The sequence below is a fragment of the Miniopterus schreibersii genome, assembly GCF_964146895.1.
Source record: "Miniopterus schreibersii genome assembly, chromosome: Y".
Classification (NCBI taxonomy): domain Eukaryota; kingdom Metazoa; phylum Chordata; class Mammalia; order Chiroptera; family Miniopteridae; genus Miniopterus; species Miniopterus schreibersii.
This window is the reverse complement of record NC_138120.1, coordinates 7769442-7790734: the sequence shown is the minus strand read 5'-3', so window position 1 is coordinate 7790734 and position 21293 is coordinate 7769442.

Here is a 21293-nt window from a genome sequence, read left to right as displayed (position 1 = left end):
AGTGAAAATGCTTCGCCAGAAGCCCCAGTGAAGTTACATGGTGGAAAATTGCCGCCACTTGTTCTCCAAGGAGGAGCATGCAGTGCCAGGATCCTCAATAATATCATTTGGTGGGAAAATACTGCACCTGGTGTTGGAGTGTGAGAAGGAATTGCCAGCAGCCTTAAAACAATCATTTGTAAATAAGAAACCAGTCACCTTTCTACAAATGTGAAAATGCAGTTACAGCATCTCCAATAAGATCACTTGTGGAGAAAATGCTGTCACCTGGTATTCGAGCAAGAGAATGCATTGCCAGCGTTCTCAGGACAATCCCTTGGTAAAAAAATGTGGCCACCTTGTGGACAGATGTGGGAATGCATTGCCAGCACAACCAAAGTAATCGTTTGGTGGAAAATGTGGCCTCTTGTTTGAGAGACTGAAGAATGCATTGCCAGCATCCGCCGTAAAATCATTTTGTGGAAAAGTACTTCTACAAAGTACTTTGGGCGAATGTGCTTCCAGCATTCCCCAAACGATACTTTGTGGTGAAAGTGTTGCCAGCTATTGAACAAAAGTGAAAGTGCCACGCCACTATTCCCAATAGAATCATTTTTGGGAAAGTAGGTTCAATGGCTGTTAAAACGTGAGAATGCCTTGTCAACATCCACAAAATAATCACATTTGTGGAAAATGTAGCCAAGTCTTTTACAAACTTGAGACTGAATTTTCAACACCCCCAATAATATAATTTGGTAGTAAAAATGCTTCCACAGACGTGTTAGACAAACGTGGGAAAGCATTGCCAGCATCTCAAACAGAATCGTTGGTGGAAAAATGCTGCCATCTCATGTTTCAGCGCCAAAATGCATTGCCAGTTTCCCCAAAATGGGACAGTGGAGGGAAAATGCAGACAGCTGTAGAGACAAAAACGTGGGAATGCCTTGCCAGCATCCTCAGTAAAAGCACGTTGTGGGAAAATTCTGCCACCTGGTGGAAAAGCGTGAGAATGCACTTCCAGAACATTCCTGATATTCACTAGTGGAATATTGATGCCAACTGATAAATATAGAGCCATTGAAAGCATCTCCAGCGAAATCGTGCGGTAAAATAATTCTGCTGCCTGCTTGACACACACTAGCTTCCATTGTCAGCATAGCCAATAAAATCTCGTGGTGTCAAAATGCCACCACCTGGTGGACAAACGAGAAAATGCATCTTCTGCATCTCCACAAGCATCCCAAGTATGATCCTCAGTTCGAACAATACTGCCACCTGGTGGGTAAACGTGAGAATGCACCCACAAGTTCACCAATGGATTCATTCTGTTGAAAATGTTTCCACCTGTTGAATGGAATTGTGAATGCTTTTCCAGCATCCCCAATAAAATTACTCGTGAAATCATGCCGACACCTGGTGGAAAAGTGTGAGAATGCATTGCCAGCATCCCCAGAACAATCGTTTGTAAGAAACTTTCTGCCGTCTCTGGACAAAAGTAAGAATTCAGAGTGAGCATCTGCAATAATACCATTTGAGGAGAAAATGCTGCCACGTGGTGTTTCAGCATGAGAATGCAAAGGCTGAGGCTGCTCTGGAACCACGTGCCTCTATTGATCATCACAACCACCATATATTTCCTTAAGTGTCTCCTTATTCCTCCACAGGTCATCCTGAAAACACTGCCCGTTATAAACGGGTTGTGGCGGCACATGTTGAACACAGGGCTGGTGGAAACTTAAGAGATCCCACTGGCGGCAGTGACCCATTTTACAGATTGGGGATTATTCAGTATTCTTTAGTAATAGTCAGAGGAGACAATAGGAGGTTTGTTGTGTTCAGGGGACCTCCCACACTGTGAGATAAATAGGAGGGACTGTCCATTTTACTTCAAAGAAGAGTAGTGCACATGAGAAGCTTTCTCAGCGGAATATGTGTTTTCAAGCAAACATTGTTTCCCTGCACAGGAAATAGATGCAGAACGTCCCTGTGGGAAAGCATTGAGATGCAGAGACATCCAGAGCATGGCATGTAGTTAGAAAGATAAATTAAGAGCAAGTACCGTGTCTTTCTGTCTGTCTGTCTGTCTGTCTGTCTGTCTGTCTGTTGTTTGTGTGTTGGTTTGAGCCTTACGATTGGCTGCCTTGGAATGATCGACCAGTCCCTGGGAGGGCTGGGCCTTACAGTTGCAGAAGTGGGTAAGTTATGCTTTGGCAGAGGAAATGTATCATGAGTTTCTACAAGGGCCAGACAGGGTGGAGCAGGGAGAGGGGAAGGAATTGATTGAGGAGGAATTAATTGGCAGGGAGCAGTTTGTCCTGGGCGAGAGGACGTCATAAAAGTCATGAAGGTGTTGGTTGATGTTGAGCCTCAGGCACAGGAAGAAACAAAACATCCACAAGAAGAGCCAGTAGAGCAGGAGCACGAAGAGGATAGGCTCAGTGGGAAGTGCACCTGGTCCCCACTGGATGTGCTCCGGGCACTTAAGTTAGGAATGTAGCCCGTGAACTTACAAGTGAGCAGATCCTTCTGCTGGCTCAAGCCCAGTACCTGGCAGCGGCGGCAGCCCTGTTTAGAACTGAAAAGCACAAACGTTCAGTGCATTGCCAGATGCTGAGTCAATAGTGTATCCTTGACTCTACAGAAGGGAACGCAATATGCCTGCCCTTGTGCATGAGAAATGTATCAGTGGGGATAGGTAGCTCAGAAACAAATAGACACATTGGAGTGAAGCTCAGGATAGTGAGAACAGTGTGATCCAAAATCTCAGAGACACCCTTTTATCTCACCAGTACCACAGAAACTCTCCCTGGGCTTCAGGAGCACCGTCCCAGATCAGACTCATGCGCAGAACAAGGGCCATTGCCTCCACACTGCTCTGTGTCACTCAGGTTCTTCTTGGGGTAATGCTGCACTCGAGGGGGGCTGCATGTCCAAGTCCTCTGTATATCCAAGTCAGTGAGAGGCAGGAATGAGTGATGTCCACAAATAAAGGTATCCTGTTAAGCCCTCAGCAGGCAAGTATGCAGGCGAGGTCAAAGGCTGTCAGGAAAACAGTGTGCCCGTGTGTGTATAAACACATGGAGCCCACAAGAACCACTGTGCTCTCTTTTTGCATCTTATGGTGAAGGAGCTGGGCTAGGGGTTAGAGAGGTGGGAGCAATCCAAGCTGCTTTAAGGATCTGCTCCTTTTTGTAGCTGTTTCATGTTCAGCTTGCAGCGTGCAGGCGTTTTGACCTGCTGCAATTTGTCAACAATCTGGAAGTGTCAGCCATTATCAGTGACCAAGATGAAACCATGCTCAGCCACATGATCAATCTGAAGGTCAGGCTGTGCAGACCACGGCTGGGGAGGTAGAGAGCTTGTGAAAAAATCCTATCCCTGCAGGAAGGAATAGGCGGGAGTTCTGGAATAAGTTATCACCCTAAACCGGATCCACTGTTCTTTTGCAGGTGAAGGAAGCCTGGCATGGCAGCAATCGCTGCAAGACTGTGCTGCTCTTTCACAAAAACCCCTACATCCACGATACTGTGATTGTGAAGGATCCTCTCATAACCATCACAGGAGGGAGGAGGCTCCCTGCATGGCCTGCGGCAAGAAGTGTGTCCAAGTTGGAAGGTGACAGGTTCCTCTCCACACACTCCTCAAGCTGCAGGATACAGGGTGACCCATTCCACTCACATTCAGTGGTACCTGCAGTATGAACGACAGGCCTACAACTGCAGGCAGAACAGCAGCATTCACTTCTTCAACTTCGTCTCTGATCACCATGTTTCGGGATCTGACAGGATTGCTTAGGTGGGTCCTTGCAGGAAATGCCATTAGAGAGCTTGGTGTGATCCCCTGCTTTTTGGGTTTGTGGTTTAGACGCCTGGCCTCTCCTGTGGAGCCCATTTTTGCTTTCCAGATCAACAGTGAGAACTATGAGTGGATGTTGGCATCAGGAGAGGGGACATAGATGATAACAGGTGAGCAGAGACCAACTCTTCACTTGCCTCTGGATTGCCAGGGAGCTGGGACATTGTTTTCTCACATGAACACACTGAAGCTGGGAGAAATACAGCCTGTGACATCATCACAGTGTGAGGATGAGGCTGGAAGTTCTGAGCACTGCAGTGCCAATCATGTTCACTTGGGGGAGGCTGAAGGATGATGAGGTCATGTCTGTTTCCTCTGTCACTCAGAATGAAAGTAGATTCTTTGGCCTATTTCTCTGATCTCACACCTCAGGTCACCAACACCACCCTCAGGCCTGCCTACCATGCATTAAATAGAAGTTCTGTGATGTGCTTCCTAGAACCCTCTCCACAATTTTCCAGAATCCTCCTTCATGAAAATGCTGAGGCTGCTGTGCCACCACATCCCTCTATTGATCATCACAACCACCATGTATTTCCTGAATTGTATCGCTGGCCTTCCTGGGTACACTGTCCATCACAACCTAGTTGTGGTGGGAATTGTTGAATGCATGGCTGGAGAAAACGGAAGAGATTCCAACTTTGACAGGTTTGGGCTTGACATGATTTTTAAATACTTTTTGATTATCCTCAGAGGAGATGATACCAGGTTTGCTGTGTTTACTGCACGCATTTAACGTGTGAGAACTATAGGAGGGACCTTCCAATATAAGTAGTGCACGTGAGAAGCTTTTTCAGATTAAAAGGTGTTTCAAGCAAAGATTCTTTTCCTGCGTAGAAATTAGGTGCAGAATGTCCCTGTGGAAAGGCATTCAGCCATGGATATATGCAGCACATGGAATAAATGGCAAGATAAAGCGAGAGCATCTAATGTGCCTGTTTATGTATTGTTTGCCTTGACAATGGACACTCTGAATTACCCGCCCCGTGAATGCATGGCCTTTACAATTGCAGAAGTGGCTAAGTTGTGTTTTCTGATGGTATCAGAAGCCAAAATTCTTTCTGTGTGGTAGAGACTGTGGTGGATTAAGAAATCAGTGAAAGTCCAATAGAGTTTACCATTTTCCCTTGGGTGATAAGGGAGTTCAAGGAAAGGCCTTGTGTGCAAGGGTCGGAATTTGCAGTGATAAGTTATAAAGGATGATGCGTTTGCCATACCCTCGCTTTAGGGAGTCAGCTCACACAGTGACAGCAGGGAACCAGGTCGGGGTTTTACGTTCATTTCACAGTTAAACCAAATTCCCTTTGTAGAAGTATGTGCAAACTGTATTTTTCTGTTAGAATCCGCCTTTTGGCACGTGCGGACATAACTGCATGTTGTGACTGTTCAAGAATGAGAATCCATTTCCAGCGTCACGAAAGAAATGACATTTTGAGGCAAATGCAAACAACTCTTGGGCATACCTGAGCATGCCTACCGTGCATGCCCAATGAAATCATTTGGTGGAAAAGTGCTGCCACCTGGTGGAGAAACGAGAGAATGCAGTGGTACCATCCCGAATGAAATGACATGTGAAGTCATGCTGCCATCTCGTGGACAAGTGTGGATATGCATTGCCAGCCTGCCCAGTAACTTTATTTGTAAAAAAAAGCTGCCATGTTTTGACAAGCATGAGAATGAATTGCCAACATCCCCAATAACATGATTTGAAACGAAAAGCTGCCATCTATTGGATAAGCGTGAGAATGCCTTTCCAGCATTCCCGACAATGTTATTTAGGAGAAAAATGCTGCGACCTGGAAGGATATGACAGGATACTGAGGTTGGGCCTCGGTGGCAATGCAGAAGGAGAGCTTTGGGTTCCCCTACCTCTTGGGTTCGTAAAGTGAGATCCCTGGCTTCTTCTGACTAGTCCTGTTTGCCCTGCTAGAACATCAGTAATATAAGTGTGGTCTAATCATCTCAAGTACTATGCGAGGAGCTTGGCCCCAGGAGAGTGAAGGTAGAGGAGTACAGGTGAGGGGGACTGTTCCTGGACACTCGCCCCTAGTTTGCTAGGTAGCTGGGTCATTGCTTTCTCTCATGGACGCCCTGATACTGGGAGGAATAGAGCCTGTTATGTCAGGTCCTCAGAGAATCAGGTTGAGAAAGGAAGTATGTAGCACTGCAGTGGGAATTATATTCAGACAGGGACACCTGATGTAAAATGAGGAAGTGTGCATGTGCAAAATCATTCAGAATCAAAGCAGATTCATTGACCCACTCCTCTGAACTCTCGCTCCAGGCCACCTCCCTCACCCTTAGGCCTGTCTACTATTCCTTAAATGGAGGCTCCCATGATGTCCTTCCTCTGACCCTTCCCACACTTGTCCAGGAGTCTTTTCATACAAAGGCTGAGGCTGCTGTGCCACCACTTCCTTTTATGGATCATTGCAACCATCAAATATTTCCTTAGGTGTGTCCAAATTCCTAACTGGGTGACCCTGAGGTCACTGCTCATTAAAAAGGTGGTGTGGTGTGATGCATCCAACACAAGGCAGCAGGAAATTTAAGAGATCCTAATTTCAGCAATGACCGACTCTTCATGTTAGGGCCACCAATAATTATACTATACTCTTTAGGAAGTTTGATAGGAGATGATAGTCAATTATTGTGTTAGGGTATCTCCCACAGTGTGAGTTAAATAGGAGGGACCATCCATTTTCCTTCAAATAGAGAAGTGCACATAAGAAGGTTTTGACATAAGTATGTGTTTTCAAGCAGACATTATGTTCCTGCACAGGACAATGGAGCAGAATGTCTGTGTGACCAGGTATTCAGTCACAGAGAGATCCAGAGCACGGTATGAAATGGAAAGTTAAAGCAGGAGCATCAGCTCTGTTTGTCTGTTTGTCGTGTGTTCTTGGAACACATAAATCAAGAGCATCAATAGTGTCTGTCTCTGTGGTGTTTGTCCCTAGTTTGGGGCATTACAACTGGCTGCCTGTGAATGACCATTGCCTGTGAGGGCTGGGCCTGTGCAGTTGCAGTGGTGGTTAAGTTATGCTTTAGGACAGTATGAGAAGACAGAATTCTTTCTGTGTGCTGGAGGCTGGGGAGGAGGGAGAACTAAGAGTAAGTCCATTGAAGTGGGTGATACTAATGGACCCAGGGACGTAAGGTAGCTCAAGGAAAGGGATTTGGGAGCAAGGGCCTGAATGTCCACTGCTAGCTCCGAAAGGATGATGGATTTCCAGGTTCCTTTCTGTAGGAGGTCAGCTCACACATTGACAGCAGGCAACGCGGTGGGAGGCTTCCCAGTGCATTTCACACTTGAAGCAGAAGGCCTCCCTAGAAGTATGAGAGCACTGTATTTGCTGCGAGAATCATGCTCTGAGCCCAGGATTCAGAACCACACTTAGCCAGTGGGAGTATAAATTGCATGTAGGAGTTGTGGGGAAGAGAGCAAAGGCATGTGAGGAGTCAGTCTGGATATTAGGTTCACTTGGGGTCGAAGCCGCAGCTGGAAGGGTAAATGACCAGAGGGACAATAAGATGCAGAGTGTGCTATAGCCCTCACACACAACACACACAGAGGCACAGGCATGTACGTGAAGTTGTGTTGGGCAATCTCTGGACCATGGTGTCCACAGCCAGTACACCTTGTGCATTTTTGACGGTATTACATTTCCTCACATAACAATGGCCTCCTGTGAATATGATTGTTTATTTACTTTGTTCCTTCAGACCGAGCCTTTCTCCTGCAATGAAGAAACCCTTAGGCAGTATCAAGTCATTCTTTCTACGGGTCACTGAAACCCAATGGGTAGATGGAAGAAAGAGTCAGAATGAGGAAAAGACAGAAAGAGCAAGAGTAATGGAAACAAAAACAAGAGAACTGATGTAAAAGGAGTCAGATTGAGACCGTACCTTGGCCGTAGTTATCCTGATCATCCAACTCTACCAGAATGTAGGCTACAGTCCTCTCCAGCCACAGTTCTTCCCTTTGCCTGTCACTTCAGCCTCAGATAGCCCACAGGCTGGGCAGCCTGTAATGTCCCGGGCATTTCTCCCTGTGGATATTACTAGGGGTCACTGTGGATCTGTGGGAAAGCGGTAGAGAAAATGGATTCTGAAGTGGGAAACGTGAGCAGCCGTAAGCAAGAGCCCCCCAGACACCAAACCCTGGGAAAGCTGCAAATGCTCGGGTAACATAGAGCTTCCTCGGGAATGTTTCACCACAGTTCTCAGGCCCATACACTGAGGCTGACAGTGAGGGGCGGGGCTGAGTAGCGTGATGCCCTCTGTCCAGTCACAGTTTGGAAGAGCTGTTTTAGTAGCCCAAAATGGTGTGGGCATGCCCAAGTCCTCCATCAGAGGCAGGAACGTGTGACGTGCGTGAATCAGGGTATCCTGTGAAGCCGTGTGCAGGCAAGGGTGTGGGGATATCAAAGCCTGTGAGGAATCAGTGTGACCGCATGGGTGCAGGCACCTGTAACCCCAGGAACCTCTGTGTTCCTCTGTGCCTCTTATGCAGAAGGAATGGGGCCAGAAGATAGGTGGTTCAGGCCAAGCCAGGCTGTTTTGTAGATCTCCATGTTTTAGTTCTTTCATAGCCACACGATCAATGTGAAGGTGATGTTGCAGGTACTGGTGCTGGAAAGGGAGGGGCCTTGAGAATATAACCTGTCCATGTAAGCAGGGAAACTTGGGTGTCCAGGAGTGAGATGTCCCTAACCCCCACCCACATTCCTTCTGCAGGTGGAGGGAGTCAGACATGCCAGGGATGATGGCAAGGTTAACTGTCCTTTTGTAGCAAATCATACTAATGCAGTACTGCCACTGTGAAGGAGTATCTCATTACCATCACAGGCGGGAGCAGGCTCTCTCTATGGGCAGCAGCAGGAAGTGCATAGAACTTGAAAGGTGATGTGCCCTTCTCCACACACTCCTCATGCTGCAGGATACAGTGCATCCTATGCCTCTTGCATTCAGTGGTGCCAGCATTATGAACGATGGGCCAACAGCTCCAGGCACCAGAACAGCAGCCTTAACTACTTCAACTAGTTCTCTGCCCACAGCGTGGCAGGGTCTGACAGGATTGCTGAGGTGGAGGCTTGCTTGCAATGCCCTAAGAGAGCTTGGTGTGTTCCCCTGCTTTTGGATTTTTAGTCAGATCCCTGCCGTCTCTTGACGATCACTTTTTGCTCTGCCAGAAAATCAGTAAGGGCTACTTGAGGATGTTGGAACCAGGAGAAGGCACTTAGAGGACATGTGAGGAGATGCCAGTGGGGCTCCCCCTTGGGTTGTCAGGTAGCTGGGACATTTTTCTCTCACATGAACACCCTGAGGCTCGGAAGGATAGCCTATGACGCCAGGCCACTACGGCATTGGGAAGAGACAGAAAGTCTGAAGAACTGCAGTGTGGCATCATGTTCAGGCAGGAAGCTGAAGGAAGATGCAGGAGTGTGCATGTCTACCGTCACTCAGAATCAAAGCAGATTCATGTACCCATTCCTGTGAACTCACGAGCGTAGCTATTGTAAAGTGTGCTGCTCTGAACAGAGGGGTTTATACATTCTTCCTGATCGATGTTCCTGCTTTCGTAGGACATATTCCAAGCAGTGGGGTCACTGGGTTCAATGGCAGTTCTGTATTTCAATTTTTGAGAAAACCTCCTATGTCATAATGTTTTCCATAGAGGCTGCACGAGTCTGCATTCCCACCAGCAGTATACTAGGGTGAGCTTTTCTGCACACCCTCACAGGCACTTTTTGTTTGTTGACTTATTGAAAACGTAGCCATTCTGGAAGACCTCAGGTGATACCCCATTATTGTTTTAATTTTCATCTCTCTGGTGATTAGTGACACTGAGCAGTTTTCATATGTCTCTTGGACATTTTTATGCGCTCTTTGGAGAAGTGTCTACTTAGGTCTTTGCTCGTTTTTTAATTGGATCGTTTGTCTTCCTCTTGTGAAGGTGTGTTTCTTAAAATATTAGGGGTAGTAACCCTTTATCAGATGTATCATTGGCAAATATGTTCTCCCATATAATGAGTTCCCTTTGCATTTTGTTGATGGTTTCTTTGTGCAGAATCTTTTTATTTTGCTGTAGTCCCATTTGTTTATTTTCTCCTTTGCTTCCATTGCCCTAGGCAGTGTATCGGTAAGCATATTGCAATGAGAGATGTCTGAGATCATGCTGCCTCCATTTCCTTCAAGGATTTTTAATGGTTTCATGTTTTACCTTTAAGTTTTTTATCCAGTTGGAGTTGATCCTTGTGTGTGGTGCAAGATAGTGGTCTAGTTGCACTATTTTGAAAGTTCCTGTCCAATTTTCCCAACACCATTTATTGAAGAGACTTCCTTTACTCCACTGTATGCTCTGCCTCCTTTGTAAAATCTCAATTGAGTGTAATGAGTTGGGTCAATTCCTGGGTTCTCTGTTCAGTTCCATTTATATCATTAAGGCTGGTCTTCTGCCAGTTCCATCCTGTTTCGATTAAAATGGCTTTACTATATCTTGATATGTATTATTTTGATTCCTTCCACTTTTTTCTTCTTCCCAAAATTGCTGCAGCGATTTGGGGTCCTGTCCTTTTTGTGTCTAAATTTTTGCACTACTTCTTCTAGGTCTGTGATATCGGACATTGGTATTTTATGAATAGTTTGAATCTATAGATTGCTTTGGGGAGTACGGACATCTGAATGAGGTTGATTCTAGCAATCCATTAGCATGGTACATTCTTACACTTGTTTATATCTTCCTCTATCTCTTTTTTGAACATGTTTGTTTTGCAAGTACACGTCTTTCACCCCTTTGGTTAAGTTAATTCCTAAGTATCTTAATGTTATTGTTGCACGTTAAATGTGTTTTTTTTGTTTGTTTGTTTGTTTTAGTTTCTCTTTCTGAGAGATCATGAATGTCGTTTAAAAATGCCATTTATTTCTGGGCATTAATTTTCTATCCTGCTGCATAGCTGAATTCATTTGTTAAATCTAGAAGTCTTTTGGTGACCTCTTTAGTGTTCTCAGCATACAATATCAGGTCATCTGCAAACAGTGACAGTTTTATTTCTCCTTTCCAATTTGGATGCCTTTTATGTTTTCTCCTTGTCTGATCGCTGTGGCAAGGACTTCCAACACTCTGTTGAATAAGATGGTGAAAGTGGACGTCCCTGTCTTGTTCCTCTTATTAGGGGATATGTTTTAGTTTTTGCCCATTGAGTATGAAGTTGACTGAAGGTTTGCCCTATAAGGACTTTAATGTGTTTAGGCATGATCCCTCTATTCCCACTGTGCTGAGAGTTTTTATCAAAAATGGGCGCTGGGTTTTGTTGCTCTTTCTGCACCTACTGAGATGATCATGAGATATTTGTTTGTCAAATGGTTCCTGTGATGCATCGCATTTATAGATTTGTGAATACTGTACCAAACTTGCATCCCTGGAATAAACCCCACTTGGTCATGGGGTATGATCTGTTTAACATATTGCTTGATCCAATTTGCTAATATTTGTTTGGAGATTTTAGCATCTTTGTTTATCACGGATATTGGCCTGTAATTCTTTCTTTGCAAGGTCTTTACCTGGTTTTGTAATTGGGATTATTCAGGCTGCCAAAAAAGAGCTTGGGCGTGTTTGTTCCTCTCGGACTTTTTGGAACAATTTGAATTATTTTTTGAATGTTCGATAAAACTCCCCTCTGAAACTGTCTGTGCCTGGCGCTTTTTTTCTTGGGCATTTTTAAAAAATCACTGTTCCAATTTCACCGGTTTTTATCAACGTGTTCAGCATGCCTGATTCTTCCTCACTGAGTATTGGAAGGTTGTGTATTTCCAGAAATTTGTCTATTTCATCCAGGTTGTTGGCATATAGTTGTTCAGTGTATTTGCTTTTGTATTTCAGTGGTATCAGTTGTTACTTCACTTCTTTTGTTCCTCAGTTTATTTATTTTTGACCTCTGTCTTTGGTTTTTGGTGAGTTGGGTTAAAAGTTCATCGCACTGATTATCTATTCAAAGACAAGCTCTTGGTTGCATTGACCTTTTTGAATTTTTTAGTCTCTACGTTATTTATTTAGGCTCTGATCTTTATTATTTTCTTCCTTTTACTTCCTATGGGCCTTTTCTTGTTTTCTGTTCTCTTTCTAAATCTTTCAGTTGTACTGTTAGATAGTTTAGTAGAAATTTTTCTGGTTCTCATTGCTATAAAAGTTTTTAACAAAAAAAGTTCATATACACTACTCTATTTGGACCCTGATCTAAAAGTGTTTCCTCCCTGCTACATACAAACTGTTGCAAAATTAATGCCAGTAATATAATAGTGGCAAATCACCAATGAAAACATGAGTAAAACTAAAGAAATCATTTTAAAACCTCTACCAATTTCAAGTTAAATATACCTACAAACTTTATATTTAAAAAGGCATATCTACCCTGGGCAGCGGGGCTCAGTGGTATAGTGTCGGCCTGCACACTGATGGGTCTCAGGTTTGATTCCCAGTTGAGGGCACATACCTAGGTTGTAGATTCATTCCTCATCCCAGTTGTGCAGCGAATTAGAAAAGCAACCAATGTCTGTGTCTCTAACACTGAGGCATATCTCTCTCTCTCTACCCCTTCTTCCATGCCACTCTCTCTGGAAGTCAATGAAAACAATATCCTCTAGTGAGGGTTAACAACAACGACAATAGCAATAGCATAGCCATGGAGATGGGAAAGACATCAGTGTAAATGAGGAAATAGTCCAGAGTAGAATTGGATATACTCTTTAAATGGGATGAGGCTTTCTTTTATGTTGACATTAAGGTTTCAGAAGTGAAAAGCTGATGGTTGTGTTACAGGGGATACAGGCAGAAGACCTCAGCTCTTGTCATCTTGAAGGAAAGATTTCAATCAAGAGAAAAAAATGAAGAAAAAAACCCAAAGCTTTAATGGCTGTAATAAAAATGTACTTTGGATGGTGAACCAAGGCAGGTGCATAGACGAAGTAACAGGATAGCCTAGGCTGGGCTGCCTTTGCTCACTGGGAAGTCAGAGAAAAGGGGGCCTTGGACACATTTCCAAGACCTTTCAGACAGTTTCAGAAGACAAGCCTGGGATGAGCTGCCACTGCCCATTGCTCCCCTGGTTGAAAGCACCATGGGGCCCCCGCAGAAGGAAGGAGGAAACTGGCGCTGTCACGCTTTCCTGTGGTGTAGGGGAGCTCACACTTGGTCCTTTGTCCTGAGCATATTTATCTCTCTTGCAGGTGGGAAATCTTATGGGAGGTTTCAGGGGAGTTCTCAAGAGAATATTCATCAGCTTTCCAGGGGTGCCCTTTCAGGGTGCTGGTCGCCACTGATTAGTCCATGCCAGGAAGGGCCTCATTTGTCAATGTGTCTGGTCCTGAGTCCACTCCAATGCCACTTGTCTTGTCTTAATGCTTTTATGGGCCTGGAGCTGAAATACAACTGAGACTTAAAAGGTATCTTTAGGGAGGAATGCTTAGGGGGTCTCCACCGCATGACCCATGACATGCTCTGGGAGAATAGATTACCTGGGGACAAAGTTCTTGTTTTCCCAGTCTTTGTCCCTTGTAGGCCTCTGGGGGTTCCTGTCCAGGTGGTTTCCTCTACCCTAGTTTCTGCACCTGGGTTTCTGCATCTTTCCCATCTAATACATACTATTTATTCTCCAGTGCCTTTGGCTTAGGGAAGATAGGCTTAAGTCAAACTGCTGTCTAAAAATCTGTCTCAGTTTCCCTTTCAACTTGTCCTGGAATTTTTCTAGCTTCTTGTTATGCTGTAACAGTTCTACATTATTCCAATTTTAAAACCACTGAAGCGTATAGTTTAAAATGTTTAGTTTTAGATGACGTATATTTTACAGCAATTTCTCAAGGGAAATAAATCTGCTATCAGAGATTAAAATAAAACACAGAATTCAGAATGTAAAGTCATTTTTATTTCTTATGTAAGTAACAAGACAAAAACAACCCAATATTAAAAAGGGAAGAGGACCTGAACATTTCGAGGAGATGCAGAAGAAAGAAAATAGTGAAGATCAGAACAGAAGTGAATGACACAGAGACCAAAAACACAGTACAAAATATCAATGAAAGTAAGAACTAGTTTTCTGACAGAAATAAGATCGATGAATCTTTAGCCAGACACACCAAAAAACAAACGGTGAGGACCCAAGAAAACAAAATCAGATGTGAAAGAGGCGATATAACAACTGACATGACAGAAACAGAAAGAATACTAAGAAAACACTATGCACAACAATAAAGTGGGGAAGCTGCCTAAAATGGACACATTCCTCAAAACCTACAATCTGCTAAAACTCAATCGGAAAGAACCAGAAAACCTGGAAGGCCAGTAAAAATGGATGCAATTGAAGAAGTAATAAGAAAAAACTTCCAGCAAACAAGTGTCTGGGGCCAGATGGATTTACATGCGAGCTTACCTAAACATTTAAAGAAGAATTAAAACCCGCTCTCCTCAAAATATTTTAGAAAATTCCAGAGGAGGGAGATATTTTTATGAGACCAGTATTATAATAATCCCAAAACCAGATGAAGATCCTGCAAATAAAGAATTTCACAGACCAACATCCCTCATGAACATAGGTGCCAAAATCCTCAGAAAATATATTACCAAGTTTTATCCAGCAATACATTAAGTAAGATCATACACCATGACCAAGTGTGATTTATTCTGGAGACGCAGGGCTGGTATAATATTCGCAAATCAACAAATGTGATAGACAAACAAAATGAAGGACAAAAATCTTATGATCATATCAATAGATACAGAGAAAATATTCTAGAAAATCCAGCACCCATTTTGGAAAAAACTGGGAGCAAAGTGGAAATAGAGGGAATATATCCCAACATAATAAAGGCCATATACAACATACCTGGAGCCAAAATCATACTCAACGTGCAAAGGCTAAAACCATATCCCCTAAGAAGAGGAATAAGACACGGTTGCCCCTTTCACCACTACTGCTCAGCATACTACTGGAAGTCCTAGCCACAGCGAGCAGACAAAAGGAGAACATAAAAGGCATCCATATTGGAAGAGAGAAGGTTAACTGTCATTACTTGCAGATGACATGATATTGTACATAAAAATCTAAAGAGTCCACCGAGTACTTGTGGATATAATTAATGAATTTGGCAAGGAAGCTGGAAGCAAAATTAACATCAACACATTGATGGCATTTTTTTTTTTTACACCAATTATGAACTCTTAGAAAAGACTATACCATTTACCATTGCAACTGAAAAAATAAGACACCTAGGAGTAAAGTCAAAGAAGGATGTAAAAGACTTGTATTCAGAAACAGGACATTGAAAAAAGAAATAGAGGAAGATACAAAGGAGTGAAAGAATTATAGACTGAAAGAATTAACATTATCAAAATATCCATACTACCCAAAACAATCTATAAATTCAACACAATTGTCATTAATTCCAACGGTATATTTCACAGAGCTGGAAAAAATGTTTCGAAAATTTATAGGAAACCAAAAAAGACCCCGTGCACCCACAGTATTCTTGAGGAAGAACAGAGTTGTAGGATCACATTACTGAATATCCTGCTGTAGGACAAAGCCACTGTGATCAGAACAACCTGCTTCTGGCACAGGAACAGGCACATAGATCAATGGAAAAGTACAGAATCCTGAAATTGACCCGTGCCATCATGGTCAATTAATATTTGACCAAAGGGTCAAGAATAAGCCATACAGTAAAGACAGACACTTCAGGGCCGGCTATGGGTTCTTGCTGTGCTCAGTGTGGTCTCACTGAGCCTACAGACAGGGGCTTGGGATGTGGTCACGTAGCGTGGAAAAGGTTCCTGGACACCCCACTCGCTCCCCTTTGCTGTTGGGCTTCTGAAACATTTCTTCCAGACTGTGAGACTACAGCAGGCATCATCGTATTCAGCCCCGGCCCTCACTGTGAGCCTCAGTGTATGGGCCTTGTACCTGTAGAGAAACGTTCCTGAGGAAGTCCTATTTTGCCTTAGCATCTTTAGGTATCCTTCGGTTCGGTGTCTAGTGGGCTCTTTCTTAAGGCAACTCACGTTTCCCACTTCAGAATTCGTTTTCTTTAACACTTCCCACAGATCCACAGGGACCCCTGGTAATATCCACAGGGAGAAATGCCCGGGCAGTAGAGGCTATTCCAGTATAAGGGATATCTGAGACTGAAGTGACAGTCAAAGGGAAGAACTGTGGCTGGAGAGGACTGTAGCCTACCTACATTCTGGTAGAGTTGGATCATCAGGATTATTACCGCCAAGATAAGGTCTCAGTCTGACTCCTTTTAGATTAGTAACTTTTTATTTGTTTCCATTGCTTTTGCTCTTTTGGTCTTTCTCTCATTCTGACTTTCTCTCATCCACTCCTTGGGTTTCAGTGACGAGTAGCAAGGATGACTTGATATTGCTTAAGGATTAGCTGGTTGCACAAGGGCTTGGTCTGAAGGAACAAAGTCAATAAACAATCATATTCACAGGAGGCCATGTCCATTTGAGGAAATGTAAAAAGTGTCAAAAATGGGCAAGGTGTACTGACTGTGGACATCATAGTCCAGAGATTGCCCAACACAAATCCATGTCCATGCCTTTGCCTCTGTGTGTGTGCATGTGTGTGTGTGTGCTTGTGTGTGTTGTGTGTGAGGGCTGTGGCACACTCTCCTTCTTATTGTCCCTCTGCTCATTTACTCTTCCAGCAGGGGATTCTTGCCCAAATGAACCTCATACACTTCTGACTTCCCACACGCCTTGACTCAATTCGCCACAGGTATCTGTGCACCTTATTCCACCCCTTGCTAAATGTCGCTTGGGATCTTCGGCCTCAGAGACTGATTCTCTCAGCAAAACACTGTGCAGCCATACTTCTAGAGAGGGACTTTGGTTCAACTGTGAAGTCTCCCACCTGGTTGCCTGTTCCTAATGTGTGACCGACCTCCCAACAGGGAGGATACTTAGAAATCCATCATTTTTTTAGGACCCAACACTGGACATTTATGCAAGTTTATTTGGTAGGCTCAGAAGGCATTCTTACATTTGTCCAGCCGATGGCCTATATGTTCACTCTGGTGATTATTTTGTAGATGCTGAAAATGCATTCTCAAGATTATCCATTAAGAGGCAGCACTGTTCCTAGAATGATTTTATGGGGAATAATGTCAAGGCAGTCTTACGCTTGCCCACATGGAAGCGGCATCTTTGACCCAAACAATTTTATTGGGGATCCTGGCATTTGCTTCCAACGTTCGAACATAATACGGAACTGAGCTCTCACAGGGATTTTATTGAGAAATCTGGCAATGCGTTATCAAGATTTTCCGTTAGGCTCTGCTTCCTTGCAAGTCCATATTCTCCATCTCTAACTTATGTGCCTGGAGCACCTCCTGGTGCACTGGTCGACAAATATGAAAGCGCATGGCGAGCATCCCCAACAAAATCATTAGCTAAAAAATGCTGCCAACGGATGCTTGAGAATGACAATTCATTGCCAGTATCCCCCAAATAATAAGTTTTTGGGAAAGTTTTGCCACCTATGAAAAAGATTAAGAATGCAGTGCCAGCATGCCCAATAAAATCATACTGGGGAAAACCTGCCTTCTGGTTGACAAGTGCAAGAATGGCTGCGTAGCATCTCCCATAAAATTATTTGATTAAAAATGCTGTCCTCTGTGGACAATCGTGAGAATACATTGCCAGCATCCCCAGTAAGGTCATTTGTACGGAAATACTGCCAATTCTCAGATAAGTCTGAGAATGTATTGTCAGAATCACCACAAAACCTCTCTGTCGGCAAAATGCAAAAGGGTGAGAATGCGTTGATAGTATCCCCGATCCAATCATGTGGTTGAAAACTACTGCGACGTCATGTAGAGACCTGAGACTGCCTTGCAGGCATCCTCAATTAAATCATTTGGGGCGAAACGCTGCCACGCATCCCCGCAAAAAAACTTTCTCTGGGACAAATGCTGCCAACTGTGGGACAAACGTGAGCATCCATTGCCAGCCCCTGTAAAATTATTTGGTTGAAAAAATGCTGCCCCTTTGAATAAAAGGTGATAGTGTATTTCAGGCATCTCCCGTAAACACGTTTGATGAGAAATTACCTGACATTGTTTACAAAGGTGAGAGAGCATTCCCTGCATTCCCAAGAAAAGCATTTGTTTTAAAAATGCTGCCACCTTGTGGAGGTAAGTGAGAGAGCATTAAACGCATCCCCTTTAAAAAAAACTTGGTGGAAATATTCTGCCCCCTGGTGGACGAGGTGAAGCATGCATTGACTGCATCCCCAACAAAATCACTCTTTGAGAAAAAGGCCACCAGGTGCTAAACGACTGTATGAATGATTTCCCAGAATCCCCAGTGAAATCCCTACTGAGATCAAGGTGCCAACTGGTGGACAAGAGTGAGAATGCATGTTCTGGAATCGCAATAAAGTGATTTGGGCCTAAAGTTCTGATAGGCAATGTCCACGTGTGAGAATTCAAAACCAACATCCACACCCACACACACACTATCACTTTAGGGGAAAACTGCGGCGAATAGTTGGACAAACGTGAGAATGTACAGCCAGCAGCAATAAAGTCGCTTGGTGGAAAAATTCCGCAACTGGCTGAACAAACGTAAGAATGCATTCTCAGCTTACCAAACAAAATCACTTGTGATGTCAAGGTGCCAACGGGTGGACAAGCGGGAGAAACCATTGCCTTTATGTGCAATAATAACATTTGGTGGGAAAATGTGGGCTTGTTGTAAACAGGCTTCACAATGCATTGCCAGCAGCCCCAATAATATCAGCTGTTGGAAAAAGGCCGCCACATGTTTGACAAGTGTGAGAATGCATTGCCAGCATGCTCATGAAAATCCCTTCTGAGATGATGCTGGCTGCCAAATGGCGGACACATTTGAAAATACATTGCCAAGATTCACAATGAAAATCTCTTGTGGCAAAATGCCCTTATCTTGTCGACTTGTGTGAGTGTTCATTGCCAGCATCCCCAGTGAAATCACTTGTGGGAAAATGCTTCCACCTATTGGACAAAAGTGAAAATGCTTCGCCAGAAGCCCCAGTGAAGTTACATGGTGGAAAATTGCCGCCACTTGTTCTCCAAGGAGGAGCATGCAGTGCCAGGATCCTCAATAATATCATTTGGTGGGAAAATACTGCACCTGGTGTTGGAGTGTGAGAAGGAATTGCCAGCAGCCTTAAAACAATCATTTGTAAATAAGAAACCAGTCACCTTTCTACAAATGTGAAAATGCAGTTACAGCATCTCCAATAAGATCACTTGTGGAGAAAATGCTGTCACCTGGTATTCGAGCAAGAGAATGCATTGCCAGCGTTCTCAGGACAATCCCTTGGTAAAAAAATGTGGCCACCTTGTGGACAGATGTGGGAATGCATTGCCAGCACAACCAAAGTAATCGTTTGGTGGAAAATGTGGCCTCTTGTTTGAGAGACTGAAGAATGCATTGCCAGCATCCGCCGTAAAATCATTTTGTGGAAAAGTACTTCTACAAAGTACTTTGGGCGAATGTGCTTCCAGCATTCCCCAAACGATACTTTGTGGTGAAAGTGTTGCCAGCTATTGAACAAAAGTGAAAGTGCCACGCCACTATTCCCAATAGAATCATTTTTGGGAAAGTAGGTTCAATGGCTGTTAAAACGTGAGAATGCCTTGTCAACATCCACAAAATAATCACATTTGTGGAAAATGTAGCCAAGTCTTTTACAAACTTGAGACTGAATTTTCAACACCCCCAATAATATAATTTGGTAGTAAAAATGCTTCCACAGACGTGTTAGACAAACGTGGGAAAGCATTGCCAGCATCTCAAACAGAATCGTTGGTGGAAAAATGCTGCCATCTCATGTTTCAGCGCCAAAATGCATTGCCAGTTTCCCCAAAATGGGACAGTGGAGGGAAAATGCAGACAGCTGTAGAGACAAAAACGTGGGAATGCCTTGCCAGCATCCTCAGTAAAAGCACGTTGTGGGAAAATTCTGCCACCTGGTGGAAAAGCGTGAGAATGCACTTCCAGAACATTCCTGATATTCACTAGTGGAATATTGATGCCAACTGATAAATATAGAGCCATTGAAAGCATCTCCAGCGAAATCGTGCGGTAAAATAATTCTGCTGCCTGCTTGACACACACTAGCTTCCATTGTCAGCATAGCCAATAAAATCTCGTGGTGTCAAAATGCCACCACCTGGTGGACAAACGAGAAAATGCATCTTCTGCATCTCCACAAGCATCCCAAGTATGATCCTCAGTTCGAACAATACTGCCACCTGGTGGGTAAACGTGAGAATGCACCCACAAGTTCACCAATGGATTCATTCTGTTGAAAATGTTTCCACCTGTTGAATGGAATTGTGAATGCTTTTCCAGCATCCCCAATAAAATTACTCGTGAAATCATGCCGACACCTGGTGGAAAAGTGTGAGAATGCATTGCCAGCATCCCCAGAACAATCGTTTGTAAGAAACTTTCTGCCGTCTCTGGACAAAAGTAAGAATTCAGAGTGAGCATCTGCAATAATACCATTTGAGGAGAAAATGCTGCCACGTGGTGTTTCAGCATGAGAATGCAAAGGCTGAGGCTGCTCTGGAACCACGTGCCTCTATTGATCATCACAACCACCATATATTTCCTTAAGTGTCTCCTTATTCCTCCACAGGTCATCCTGAAAACACTGCCCGTTATAAACGGGTTGTGGCGGCACATGTTGAACACAGGGCTGGTGGAAACTTAAGAGATCCCACTGGCGGCAGTGACCCATTTTACAGATTGGGGATTATTCAGTATTCTTTAGTAATAGTCAGAGGAGACAATAGGAGGTTTGTTGTGTTCAGGGGACCTCCCACACTGTGAGATAAATAGGAGGGACTGTCCATTTTACTTCAAAGAAGAGTAGTGCACATGAGAAGCTTTCTCAGCGGAATATGTGTTTTCAAGCAAACATTGTTTCCCTGCACAGGAAATAGATGCAGAACGTCCCTGTGGGAAAGCATTGAGATGCAGAGACATCCAGAGCATGGCATGTAGTTAGAAAGATAAATTAAGAGCAAGTACCGTGTCTTTCTGTCTGTCTGTCTGTCTGTCTGTCTGTCTGTCTGTCTGTTGTTTGTGTGTTGGTTTGAGCCTTACGATTGGCTGCCTTGGAATGATCGACCAGTCCCTGGGAGGGCTGGGCCTTACAGTTGCAGAAGTGGGTAAGTTATGCTTTGGCAGAGGAAATGTATCATGAGTTTCTACAAGGGCCAGACAGGGTGGAGCAGGGAGAGGGGAAGGAATTGATTGAGGAGGAATTAATTGGCAGGGAGCAGTTTGTCCTGGGCGAGAGGACGTCATAAAAGTCATGAAGGTGTTGGTTGATGTTGAGCCTCAGGCACAGGAAGAAACAAAACATCCACAAGAAGAGCCAGTAGAGCAGGAGCACGAAGAGGAT